A 13202-nucleotide genomic window follows, 5' to 3' on the forward strand; every position below is an offset into this window, starting at 1 on the left:
TACATCTCACGTGCACCAATTAGTGGGAATGACAGGATTATTGTCAGATCCCCAAGGACAAATGATCAATGCGATAGAAAAATTATGTCAATCTATTGAGATATGGTTTGCAAAAATAAATGAATCCTAATTTTAGGATGATTGACCTGTTTAACCCTTCCATATAATATCTTTTTCAAGAGCTAAAAGAAATGCATCTCACGTGCACCAATTAGTGGGAATGCGAGGATTAATGTCAGATTCCATATAATATATTTGGGGCTTGACAATTTAAAACAGGCTTTTCAAGTACTTAACTATTATTTAATAGCTGAAAGTGGCAAAATTTATAATTTCAATCCATGCTGTAACATCTTTTTGTATGTAGTCAATTCGAATTGGTATTTTCCTTATCATCATTATCATCATAATTATTGTGAAGAAACGTCCACAATAATTAGTCTTGGGTAATTTATTTTTGAAAATGCATGTATAGCCAAAAGCGGACCATGCCAAAAATTGGTTCAAGTTTTTATTGTTCAAGCTGATTCTATAATAATAAGATCGGATAAGCCTTATATGGCGACTCTGGGAGCAACTGTCCATGGGCATTATGGAGAAATCCTTTATGAAAGAGATACATTAGTTTTATTTATATATGAAAAATCAAGATTGGGTAATATAACGCAAGGCCTTCCAAAAGTGGAACAAGTGTTAGAAATGCATTCGATTGATTCAAAATAGATGACCTAAAAAGGAGAATTGAGGGCTAGAACGAATGTATAACAAGAATTCTTGGAATGCTTTGGGATTCGTTATTGGTGCTAAGTTAACTATAGCGCAAAGTTGGCTCTCTTTGGTTAATAAGATCTAAAAGGTTTATCGATCTCAAGAGGTACAGATCCATAATAGGCATATAAAAATTATTATATGTCAAATAACATCAAAACTATTGGTTTTAGAAGATGGAATGTCTAATTTTTTTTATCTGAGGAATTGATTGGATTATTGCGAGCAGAACAAATGGGGCGTGCTTTAGAGAAAGCAATTTGTTATCGAGCCGTTTTATTGGGAATAACGAGAGCATCTCTAAACACTCAAAGTTTTTATCTTAAGCAAGTTTTCAAGGAACTATTTGAGTTTTAGCAAAAGCTGCTCTACGGGGTCATATTGATTGGTTGAAAGGCTTAAAAGAAAACATTGTGCTTGAGGGTATGATACCCGCTGATACCGAATTTAAAGGATTACTGCTCCAATCACAACAACATAACAACATTCTTTTGGAAACAAAAAAAAAAGAATTTATTCAGGGGAGAAATGAGAGATATTTTCTTCCACCATTGAGAATTATTTGACTCTTGCATTTCAAACAGTTCATGATATATCAGGCCGCTCTTTTATAGGTATAGAATTTCATGATTCTTAAGATAATTTGCTATGGTCATTTGAGTTATTAATTTGTTAATAGGGATTAAGAGAATAATGAATAGAAAGTAATGGCTTGGCTCGTGGATAAACGACCAATCCCTAGTAGAAGAGAGAGAGAGAGAGAGAGAGAGAGAGAGAGAGAGAGAGAGAGAGAGAGAGAGAGAGAGAGAGAGAGAGAGAGAGAGAGAGAGAGTGGAAAGAAGATATTGGAACATAAATTTGGAAGAGAAGTTGGAAGCATGAGTTCATTTTAGTCATGGTACTAGGAAATGGAATTCTAGAATGGCGCCATATATCTCTATAAAATGTAAAGCTATTCATATTACAAATCTGACTAGAACTGATCTTTTTTTAATCAAAAGCTTGTGATTTAGTTTTTGATGTAGCAAGGGGAAACAATTATTAATTGTTGGTACAAAAAATAAAGTTGTTGATTCAGTTGTATGGGCTGCAATAAGGGCTCAATGTCATTATGTTAATAAAAAATGGCTTAGTGGTATTTTAACAAATTGGCCCACTACAAAAACAAGGCTCCATAAGTTTAGGGACTTAAGAATAGAACAAAAGATGGGGGACTCAATCGTCTTCCGAAAAGAGATGCAACTATGTTGAAAAGACAATTATCTCACTTGGAAACATATCTAGGCAGGATTAAATATATGACAAGATTTCCTGATATTGTAATCATCATTGATCATCAAGAAAGATATACGACTCTTTGAGAATGTATCACTTTGGGAATTCCAATAATTTGTTTAATCGGTACAAATAGCGATCCCAATCTCGCAGATATTTTGATTCCAGCAAATGATGACGCTATAGCTTCAATTTGATTAATTCTTAACAAATTAATGGTTGTAATTTGTGAAGGTCGTTCTAGCTATATACGAAATTCTTGATTAATAATAAGATAAGTAAATTATTTTTTGGAACTACATAAATCTATGGAATCAATTATTATATCCTGAATCGCACAAAAAAAACTATGAATATTGTGTGATTAGTTTCGTCGATGTAAAAAAATATTGAATTTGAGTATGCAAGAGAAGATTGAATCAATGTAATTTATTTTTTAAAAGTATAGTTCTATTTATGTCAAAGGACGATATGAATGGTATATCATGTTCCATCAATGCACTAAACGAGTTATAGGATATCTCTAGTGTGGAAGTAGACTAACATTTCTATTAGCAATAGCAGGTTTCCAAGTCCAGGCCCAAGTACTTATTACTTTTTAGGTTGTAATTGATATCCTATTAGGTTCTGCCATTATCATTGTTCGGAATCCACAAACCATTCCAACCGCCAGTCAAAATTTCTTCAAATATGTTCTTGAATTCATTCAAGACATAAGCAAAACTTGTATTGGAGAAGAATATAGTCCATGTGTTCCCTTTATTGCAACTATGTTTCTATTTATTATTGTTTCTAAATGGTCTGGTGCTTTGTTACCTCGGAAACTTATACAATTACCTTATGGAGAGTTGGCCCACCGCCACGAATGATATAAATACTACTATTTCTTTAGCTTTACTCACATCAATAACATATTTCTATGCGGATCTTTCAAAAAAAGGATTGGGGTATTTCAGTAAATACATTCAAAACACTCCTATTATTTTACCTATTAACATTTTAGAGGATTTCACAAAACCCTTATCACTTAGTTTTCGACATTTTGGGAATATATTAGCTGATAAATTAATGGTTGTTGTTCTTGTTTCTTTAGTACCTTCAATTGTCCTTATACATGTAATGTTTCTTGGATTATTTACAAGTGGGATTGAAGCTCTTATTTTTGCAACTTTAGATAATGTATTATTGCGGATCATTATTTCATGAAATCCAGTTGTTACACTTATCCATTATTATGGATAATGCTTCCAATCATGCCTAGCCAACTCATCATGTTTAGCCCTTAAGTAACTATTAGCAAGTTGCCACGTTACTAATTTTTCGAAGTTGTAGGCTAATATTTTCCAACTTTTCATGACCATGTTTAGCTGACCTTGAAAAGTTGGGTTGGCATCTAACATTCCCCCTTAAATCGAGCTTTTCGTTCCAAGTTTTTCTTTGAATTTATGGAATGCATCCATTTTCAAAGGTTTTTGTAAAAATATCTATCAATTAATCTTTCATTTTGTAGTAAACTAACTCCATATTTTTATTTCACTTGCTCTCAAATAAAATGATACTTTGTATCGATATGTTTGCTTCGATTATGAGACACTAGATTCTTTGTAAGAGATATTATAGACTTGTTGTCAACATAAATTATAATTGGACCTTCTTGTATAGTAGAACATTCCCCCAAAATATTCTTCAACCGAATTACTTGACATATTCACGTAGCAACAACCATGTATTCTACTTCACATGTTGAGAGGGCTACTATTTGTTGTTTTTTTGATGAACATGAAAATGTTGTTGAACCAATCTGGAATAAATATCCAAATGTACTTTTGCACTCATCCAAGTCACTACTATAACCACTATTTGAATAACCAACCAATTTTGAACTTTGGGAGTGTGTATAAAATAAATTATGATCCATTGTACCTTTGAAATATCTCAAAATTCTCTTTGCTACAATCAGGTGATCTTGTTTTGGCTTCTATATGTATCTACTAACTAATCCCTCTACGTCCATGATGTCTAGTCATGTGATAGTTAAGTACCTTAAACTTCCAACGATGTTTTTAAAAAACGTCAGATTTACCGGCTCTCTAGTTGAATCAACACTTATTTTCATGCCTATTGCTGGTGTGGCTACTAGCTTGCAATCTTTCATTCTGAATTTACTTAAAATATGTTCTACACACTTCTTTTGGGACACAAATATTCTATCTTTCATTTGTTTCACTTTGGCTCCAAGAAAGTATGGCATGTCACCAATATTTGTCATTTCAAATTCTTAAAGTCATTAAACATACCTGGATTGTTTCTCATGAAAATCATATCGTCCACATATAAGCACACGATCATGATATCACAAACTCTATTTTTCTTCATATATAAGGCGTGCTTGTATGGACTTTTCACCAACTCCATGCTCTTGAGGCTTGATTTAGTCCATATAAAATTTTCTTCAAGTGATAGACTTCGTCTTCCTGTCATTGTTTGCTATACCTAGGTGGTTGTTCGATGTAAACTTCTTCTTCTAGGTAGTCATTAAGGAAAGCTGACTTCACATCCATCTAATAAATCTTCCATTTATTTTCTACTGCAATTGCCATGAGAAGCCTTATAGTGTCAATTCTAGCGACTGGAGCAAATACGTCATGATAGTCCATTCCATGTCTTTTCTTGTAGTCTTTGGCAACTAGTCTTTCTTTTTGTTTCTTCACTTTTCCTTATTTGTTAGTCTTTTTTTTGTACAGTCATTTGACTTCAATTGGATTATATCCTTCTGGCAGACTTGTTAACTCCCACGTGCCAAATTTTCTTATTGTTGTAATTTTTTCACCCATTGCCTTCTATCATTTGACATCTTCATTTGCTTCTTCATATGTTATTGGATCACATTCTATCATTAAACAGAATAAAGAATAACCAAGTGTTGTTTCTATTAGTTTTGTGGCATCATAAATATCGTGTAAACTAAGCATTGTTGCAGGTGCTTCCTCTAAGCTGTTCATATTACTATTGGTTGATGATGATGATGTTGTAGGTGTTGTTGCAACAAGACTTGGTGGAGTAATTTGATCATCACCTTATTCATCTTGATTGATGAAGCCGTTGTCTTTATCATAACTGAAAAACAATCCTTCAATTTTCTTTTCTTCTTCGCTCCATCTCTAGTAATCAGCTTCACCGTATTCAACATCTCTTAAAATAATAACTTTCTTGGTGAAAGAGTTGTATAGTCTATATGTCTTATTTCTTTTTTCATAACCAATGAAAATGCATTTCACTTTTTTTTCATCGAACTTCTTTCTCATCTGGTCAAGAACATGAGCATATGCAATGCATCCAAAAATCTTGAGATGTCCAACTCCTGGCTTTTGATTGCTCAAACTTTCATTTGGTGTCTTGTATTGCACAATTTTGGTTGGACATGTACATCAGTTTAACAAATAAACAATTAAGTAGCTTCAACCCAAAAAGTTCTTGGTAAATGATTCTCTTTAACCATGCTTCTTGACATATCAAGAATAGTGCAGCTCTTTCTTTCAGCAAATCAATTTTGTAGAAGCTTTCAAATGAATTCGAGGTATACTCACCTCCTCTATCAGATTTGAGTATCTTAATATAATATCCATTCTATTTTTCTACCACAGATTTGAACTCGATAAATTTGTCATGTGCTTCTGATTTTGTTTTAAGAAGATATATTTAACTTTTTCTATTAAAACATCAATAAAAGTAAGATAGTACATGTTTCTGCCACGTGAAGGTATATCAAAAGGACCTGCTATGTCAGAGTGTACAACCTCCAATGGTCTCTTGGCTCGTTGAGATTTTCCAACTTCAAAACTTTGTCTGTGTTGTTTTCCATTAAAACAAGTTTCACATAGTTGATCAAGAGGATTAATTTCTAGCAATCTATTCATCATCTTTGCTTTTGACAATAACTTCAAGATAGGAAATCCAAGATTCCCGAAACTTAAATGTCACAACCATGAACCATCTTTGGTCACATTATTCATACATTTCACTTATCCTTAGTTGTTGTTAGATAAGTGATGGAAGCTGATGTGGACTTTTTTAATTGGCCTAATAAAAAATTTAACCCTTCAGTGTTTACACATTCTATCAATTTGATCCTAAATCTAAACAAGTCAACGAATTTAGTCTTCAATGATTTTATCATTTTAGTTCCAATTCTAAAACATTAATAAATTTAACCATCAAGTACATTTACAAAATTTTTCAATTTAACTCTAATTCTAAAAAAATTTAAAAAGAAAATTTATTAAAAATTATTTTTGGATTAAAAAACTTATAAAAATTATTTAAAAATATAAAAAGTATAAATAAATTATAAATCAAAAATCAAAACATATGTATTTAATAAAATAAAATAAAAATCAAACAAAATATATCAAATGATTCAAAAACAAACGAACACGAAATGAATTTATAGGTATTAGAGAGAGATAAAGTTGTACATCTACATGAGACATGGAATTGACAAAGTTATCTCCATTAGTTCAATTTAGTTTGTATTTTCAATTCTCGGATTAGATTTTTTCAGGACTTTGGTCTTTTGATCGACATGCTTCGACTACCAAGCTTGGAAGTTACAATAACATGTCCAAGTTAGAAAAAACAAGACGGAAAAATCTTTTCTAGGTTTTTCATTTATTGAAAGATTTGAAATTGCATTATTTTCTTTATTCGAAGATTAGATTCTATATATTTTTATAATAAAAAAATCAAAATAATTGTTATGTAACAGTTTCAAAAATTAAATTTAATTAAACAATATGACATTAGGATCTTGTTCAACCAGTTTTAAAGTTATGTCAAAGAATATTAAAAAAGTTTCAGTTTCAGTTTCCTTTTCCTTTGCTTCGCTGGTTGTTTTGGGTTCATGCAAGAAATTACAAAATTAAATAACTGTGGACCATTGGAGTTGGTGAGAAACCCAGCCGTTTAATATAAAATAAAATAAAACGGAAAGAAAAACAGCCGTTTTATCTTGAAGAAAGGGAAAAGGGCGAAACAGCCGTTTCATGATTTGGAGAATTAATTAGGCTGGTTAAATTAAGTTTATATGGTATGAATTGAATCTTAATTTGATTAATATGAGTATTATTGTCAATATAATAAAATGTGAGTTTGAGATTATGGGAGCGTATTATTTTTCTATTTATGGGTTAGGGAAAGACTGTAGGCAGTTCTAAACATTATATAAAAAAATAAATATGATCAGAACTTATAATGAGATTGTTCAAATATATATATATATATATATGTAGTAAAATTACCTCAGGTTTCCTAGTTGGCAACTTAATGCTTCAATTTTTCTTTTTTTTGTTTTTAATGTTTCAAGTTGTATTCACAAAATTAAAATATAAATAAATAGGATATATTGCAATTTTTAATTTTAAAGTTAAAAATTTTCATCGTCGATATATTGATTAGTTATTCGGAAGTATAATATATACAAAGTACTCACAAATAATACATGTTTGAATAATTATATTCATAATCAAATTACTATAGTGCACAAATGAATTGAAAAACAAGATATATGTAAACCTAAACAAGAATAAATCTGGATTGTGTCCACATGTTGTAGTTCTTGATACTTAAACCACAAACTTAAACAAATTTTATACAATATGATTTTGGATCCAAAATTTCAATCTTACTACCTCATTGGTTGATATTTCAAATTTAAGTACATGGGATTTCACATTAATTAATATACTTTTAGACTTGTAATTAAAAAAAATTTAGATGAGGAATTTCTAAAATAGTAGCATTTTGAATAAACAATTAATTTAGAAAAAAATAGGTTATTGAAATTATACAAATCACAAAATATTTATAAAATAAAAATATTGATATTAAAATTATTTTTTTTGGTTAAATAAATAAGAGTTTAGCCATAGGCTAAAAATACAACACTATTATTTTCCATCAACCATTATACGTATTGCGCGATGGACATCTTTCTCCAATAAATCTCTCACATATGCCGGTGGATCCACATGAATAATCAACTATTCCATTCCTCCTCTAGCCTCTTTGATGATGCAATCTGCCACCTTGTTACTGTCCCCCAAAATATGTTGGAGTTTCACGCCCTAATCTTTAGGACACCGGTCATGTATTAGCCTAATTTCGCTATAATTGTTTCCCGTTGCTAACCCATTCTGTATAATGTCAATTAGCAAAGCATTATCCCTCTCTAGCTCCACTTGACAGAAGCCCTGTGCCCAAGCTAGCTTTAATCCTTCAAGCATTGCCCGAGATTCAACCTGAAAGATATTAGACATACCTATCATCATGTCGAAACCCCCCATCCATCCTCCATTTGACCCTCTCATCACTCCACCAATAGCCACCTTCGGTCTAGTCGCTAACACCAAACCATCCACATTCATTAAACCATCCATGAGTTGGAATTGCCACTATCTCTTAGTCATAGACTTACATGGCCAATGTTCAGTCGCTCCTTCGATATACAAAGAGCTCGTCCAAGCTTCGGCCAATGTTAGAAGATAATGGCTACTGCCACTAGCCTGATTGAATATGAAGTCATTCTGACTCTTCCAAAGGGACCAGCTAACAATAGAAAAAAAAACAGTCCATTCGCTATTCTGGAACTCTAATTTATCTTCATTCCTAATATTTCAAATAATCGAACGAATGAGCAACAAATTAAAGAAAACATTCCAACTGTTAACATTATGATTAATGGCAGACAATTTTAATGGAAAACAATCCAAGTGGTGCAAGTTTAGCACCCTAAAGTTGACTTTGAAAAAGTGGCATGGGATAATTTTTTTTTGGTCCTTGAGATAATGGGCTATTTATTGTTTGGTCCTTAAACCTCAACTATAAATAGGCCTTCTCATTTCTCATTTCAATTCATCCCAACCAATCTTTCTCTCTTAGTTTTCTCTCTTCTCCCATTTGAGAATTCTTTAGGAATTCTATTTGTTTGTAATATCTTGGAGATAGTAAAGTTATCATTTGGTGTTAGTGCCCGAGGACGTAGGTATAATTTATCGAACCTCGTTAAAACTCTTGTGTTCTTTCTTGTCCTATTTTTCTTTCAATATTTGAGGGTATAATAGTAGTATTTAATTGTGCTATTAAATTACTGTAAAAGGGATATTCTGACTAAGGAAAGACTTGGTATTTAAGAGATCCTTGTGATCCACCTCTCTTCCCTGGGAATTGAACTTTGTGTGATTTTTTAGTACAATAATTTACACGCTTCCGACCCTATTAGAACAACAAGTGGTATCAGAGCCGAAGGTTAATCGTACTATGCTCTGTGGTTGCAGTTTAAACTGATCTTCCACATCAGAAAAGATTTTCTTAGGTATATTGAAAGATTATGGAGAAAACGGTCGGTGTAGGAGCTTCAACATCGTCCATGTGGACAAGACCGACAATTGCAAATGCAAGATTGGCCGTGGAGATCTTTGATGGCACGGGCCATTTTGGTATGTGGCAAAGTGAGGTTCTAGATGCCCTTTTTCAGCAGGGTCTAGACATTGCCATTGATGAAGAGAAACCAGATAATATACAGGAGAAAGATTGGAAGGCGATCAATCGGTTGGCATGTGGCACAATTCGATCATGCCTTTCTCGAGAGTAGAGGTATGCTTTTTCAAAGGAGACTTCTGCAAATAAGTTGTGGGTGGCACTTGAAGAAAAATTTTTGAAGAAAAACAGTCAAAATAAGCTCCACTTGAAGAAAAGACTGTTTCGCTTCACATACGTCCCAAGTACCACAATGAATGATCACATCACCAAATTTAATCAGTTAGTCACTGATTTGCTGAATATGGATGAGACATTCAAAGATGAAGATTTGGCTTTGATGCTGTTGGGGTCACTTCCTGAGGAGTTTGAGTTCCTAGAAACTACTCTACTTCATGGCAGGAGTGATATATCTTTGAGCGAAGTCTGTGCGGCCTTATACAGTTATGAACAGAGAAAGAAGGACAAACAGAAAAACTCAATCAAAGATACAGAAGCTTTAGTAGTCCGAGGTCGTTCATACACTCGGAAGAAAACTCAAAAGGGGAGATCAAAGTCAAAGTCCAGACTCGGGAAAGATGAATGTGCTTTTTGTCATGAGAAAGGCCACTGGAAGAAAAATTGTCCAAAGCTGAAGAATAAGGGAAAAACTGCTGTAGATGCTTGTGTTGCTAAGCATGATACTAGTGACTCTGAACTATCACTGGTTGCATCATCATCGTCGTTCCATTCAGATGAGTGGATATTGGATTCGGGTTGTACCTATCATATGTCCCCTAACCGGGAGTGGTTCTCTAATTTAGTAGAACTAAATGGAGGAGTTGTTTATATGGGCAATGACAATGCCTGTAAAACTGTTGGGATAGGTTCAATCCAATTAAAGAATAAAGATGGATCAACCAGAGTTCTGACTGATGTTCGGTACGTGCCCAGTTTGAAGAAAAATCTCATCTCATTGGGAGCCTTGGAATCCAATGGTTCAGTTGTTACTATGAGAGATGGGGTTTTGAAAGTGACATCTAGCGCACTTGTGATATTGAAGGGCATCAGGAAAAATAACTTGTATTACTACCAAGGTAGTACAGTTATTGGAGCAGTCGCTACAGCTTCCGGTAACAAAGAATTGGACTCAATACAGTTGTGGCATATGAAGTTGGGACATGCCAGCGAAAAATCCTTGCAAATTCTGGCAAAGCAAGGATTGTTAAAAGGTGCAAAGGCTTGCAAATTAAAATTTTGCGAGCATTGTGTTCTGGGAAAGCAAAAGAGAGTGAAATTCGGTACTGCTATCCATAATACAAAAGATATTTTGGAATATGTTCACTCAGATGTGTGGGGGCCTTCCAAGACACCTTCATTGGGAGGAAAACACTACTTTGTTACTTTTGTTGATGACTTTTCCAGAAGAGTTTGGGTGTATACCATGAGAACTAAGGATGAAGTGCTTAAAGTTTTTCTTAAATGGAAAACTATGATCGAAAACCAGACTGGCAAGAAAATCAAGCGGCTTAGGACGGACAATGGAGGGGAATATAAAAGTGATCCGTTCTTCGATGTGTGCCAAGATTATGGTATTGTTCGACACTTCACAGTTAGGGATACACCACAGCAGAATGGATTGGCAGAGCGTATGAATCGAACATTGCTGGAGAAAGTTCGATGTATGTTGTCCAATGCTGGGTTGGGCAAGCAATTTTGGGCTGAGGCTGTGACATACGCTGGCCATCTTGTTAATCGTTTGCCATCATCTGCATTAGAAAGAAAAACTCCTATGGAGGTATGGTCTGGAAAACCGGCTACAGATTATGATTCCTTACATGTGTTTGGAACCATTACATATTACCATGTGAAGGAGTCAAAGTTAGATCCAAGGGCAAAGAAAGCTCTCTTTATGGGAATCACTTCTGGAGTGAAGGGATTTCGTCTTTGGTGCTTAAGCACAAAGAAAATGATCTGTAGCAGAGATGTTACCTTTGATGAATCTGCCACATTGAAAAAGGTAGCAGATAAAGATATTCAGACGAGCAATACTCCACAGCCGGTGGAGTGTACTCCAAAATAGGTGGAGTTTGAGCAGATGGGGATTTGCCCAGTTAATAAGTCTAATTCTCCAGCCACAATGGAGGAATTAGAGGTTGAAGAGGTTCTGACCTAAGAACCACTAAGTACACCAGAACCAGTTGCAGTTGCAAGGCCACGGAGAGAAATTCGTAAACCTGCTCGATTTACTGATATGGTGGCCTACGCCCTTCCCGTTGTTGATGATATTCCTATCACTTATCAAGAAGCAATGCAAAGCTTAGAAAGTGATAAATGGAAAAGCGCCATGGATGAAGAAATACAGTCTCTCCGGAAGAACAATACTTGGGAGTTGGCGCAATTACCGAAAGGTAAAAGGGCAATCGGATGCAAGTGGGTATTCGCAAAGAAAGATGGATCTCCTAGCAAGAAGGATATTCGCTACAATGCAAGATTGGTAGCTAAATGCTACGCTCAGAAGGAGGGAATTGACTACAATGATGTATTTTCCCCTGTTGTGAAGCATTCCTCCATTAGAATTTTGTTGGCCTTGGTAGCACAGTTGAATTTGGAGCTAGCTCAACTTGATGTTAAGACGGCTTTCTTGCATGGTGAGTTAGAAGAGGAGATCTATATGACTCAGACCGAAGGATACACAGATGCTGGTGGTAGAAATTGGGTTTGTAGGCTGAACAAATCGCTATATGGATTGAAGCAATCCCCGAGGCAGTGGTACAAGCGATTTGATAGCTTTATGAGAAGGCAGAAGTACACAAGAAGCAAATATGACAATTGTGTATATTTGCAGAAACTGCATGACGGATCTTTCATTTATCTACTCTTGTATATTGATGATATGTTAATCGCTTCGAAGAGCCAAAATGAGATAGATAAGCTGAAAGCTCAGTTGAATCAAGAGTTCGAGATGAAAGATCTAGGTGAGGCCAAGAAGATTCTTGGCATGGAGATAAGTAGAGATAGACCGAGAGGCAAGCTCTGTTTAAATCAGAAGCAATATCTGAAAAAGGTATTACAATGTTTTGGTGTAAATGAAAACACAAAACATGTAAGTACCCCACTTGCTTCTCATTTGAAACTTAGTGCTCAATTATCTCCGAAGACTAAAGATGAAAGAGAATATATGGCGAAAGTCCCATATGCTAATGCAGTTGGGAGTTTGATGTATGCGATGGTGTGTACGAGGCCTGACATTTCACAAGTTGTTGGAGTTGTGAGCAGGTATATGCATGATCCTGGAAAAGGACATTGGCAAGCTGTGAAATGGATTCTACGGTATCTTCGAAAAACCGTAGATGTTGGTTTAATTTTTGAACAGGATGAAGCACTTGGTCAGTTTGTAGTTGGATATGTTGATTCCGACTTTGCTGGTGATTTAGATAAACGTCGTTCAACTACGGGGTATCTGTTTACTCTTGCGAAAGCCCCAGTGAGTTGGAAGTCTACCTTACAGTCTACAGTAGCTGTGTCTACTACAGAGGCAGAATATATGGCAATTACAGAAGCTGTTAAGGAGGCTATTTGGCTTAATGGATTGTTGAAAGACTTAGGAGTTGTTCAAAGTCACATAAGTTTATATTGTGACAGCC

The 13202-nt window shown here is 34.4% G+C and overlaps 1 pseudogene; it reads left to right on the forward strand.

The window, feature by feature from the left end:
* The first annotated feature begins 2448 nt into the window (after nucleotides 1-2448).
* On the forward strand, nucleotides 2449-3249 carry LOC121214904 (ATP synthase subunit a, chloroplastic-like; annotated as a pseudogene).
* The last annotated feature ends 9953 nt before the right edge of the window (nucleotides 3250-13202 follow it).

Source organism: Gossypium hirsutum, chromosome D02 (genome assembly GCF_007990345.1).
Source record: "Gossypium hirsutum isolate 1008001.06 chromosome D02, Gossypium_hirsutum_v2.1, whole genome shotgun sequence".
NCBI lineage: Eukaryota > Viridiplantae > Streptophyta > Magnoliopsida > Malvales > Malvaceae > Gossypium > Gossypium hirsutum.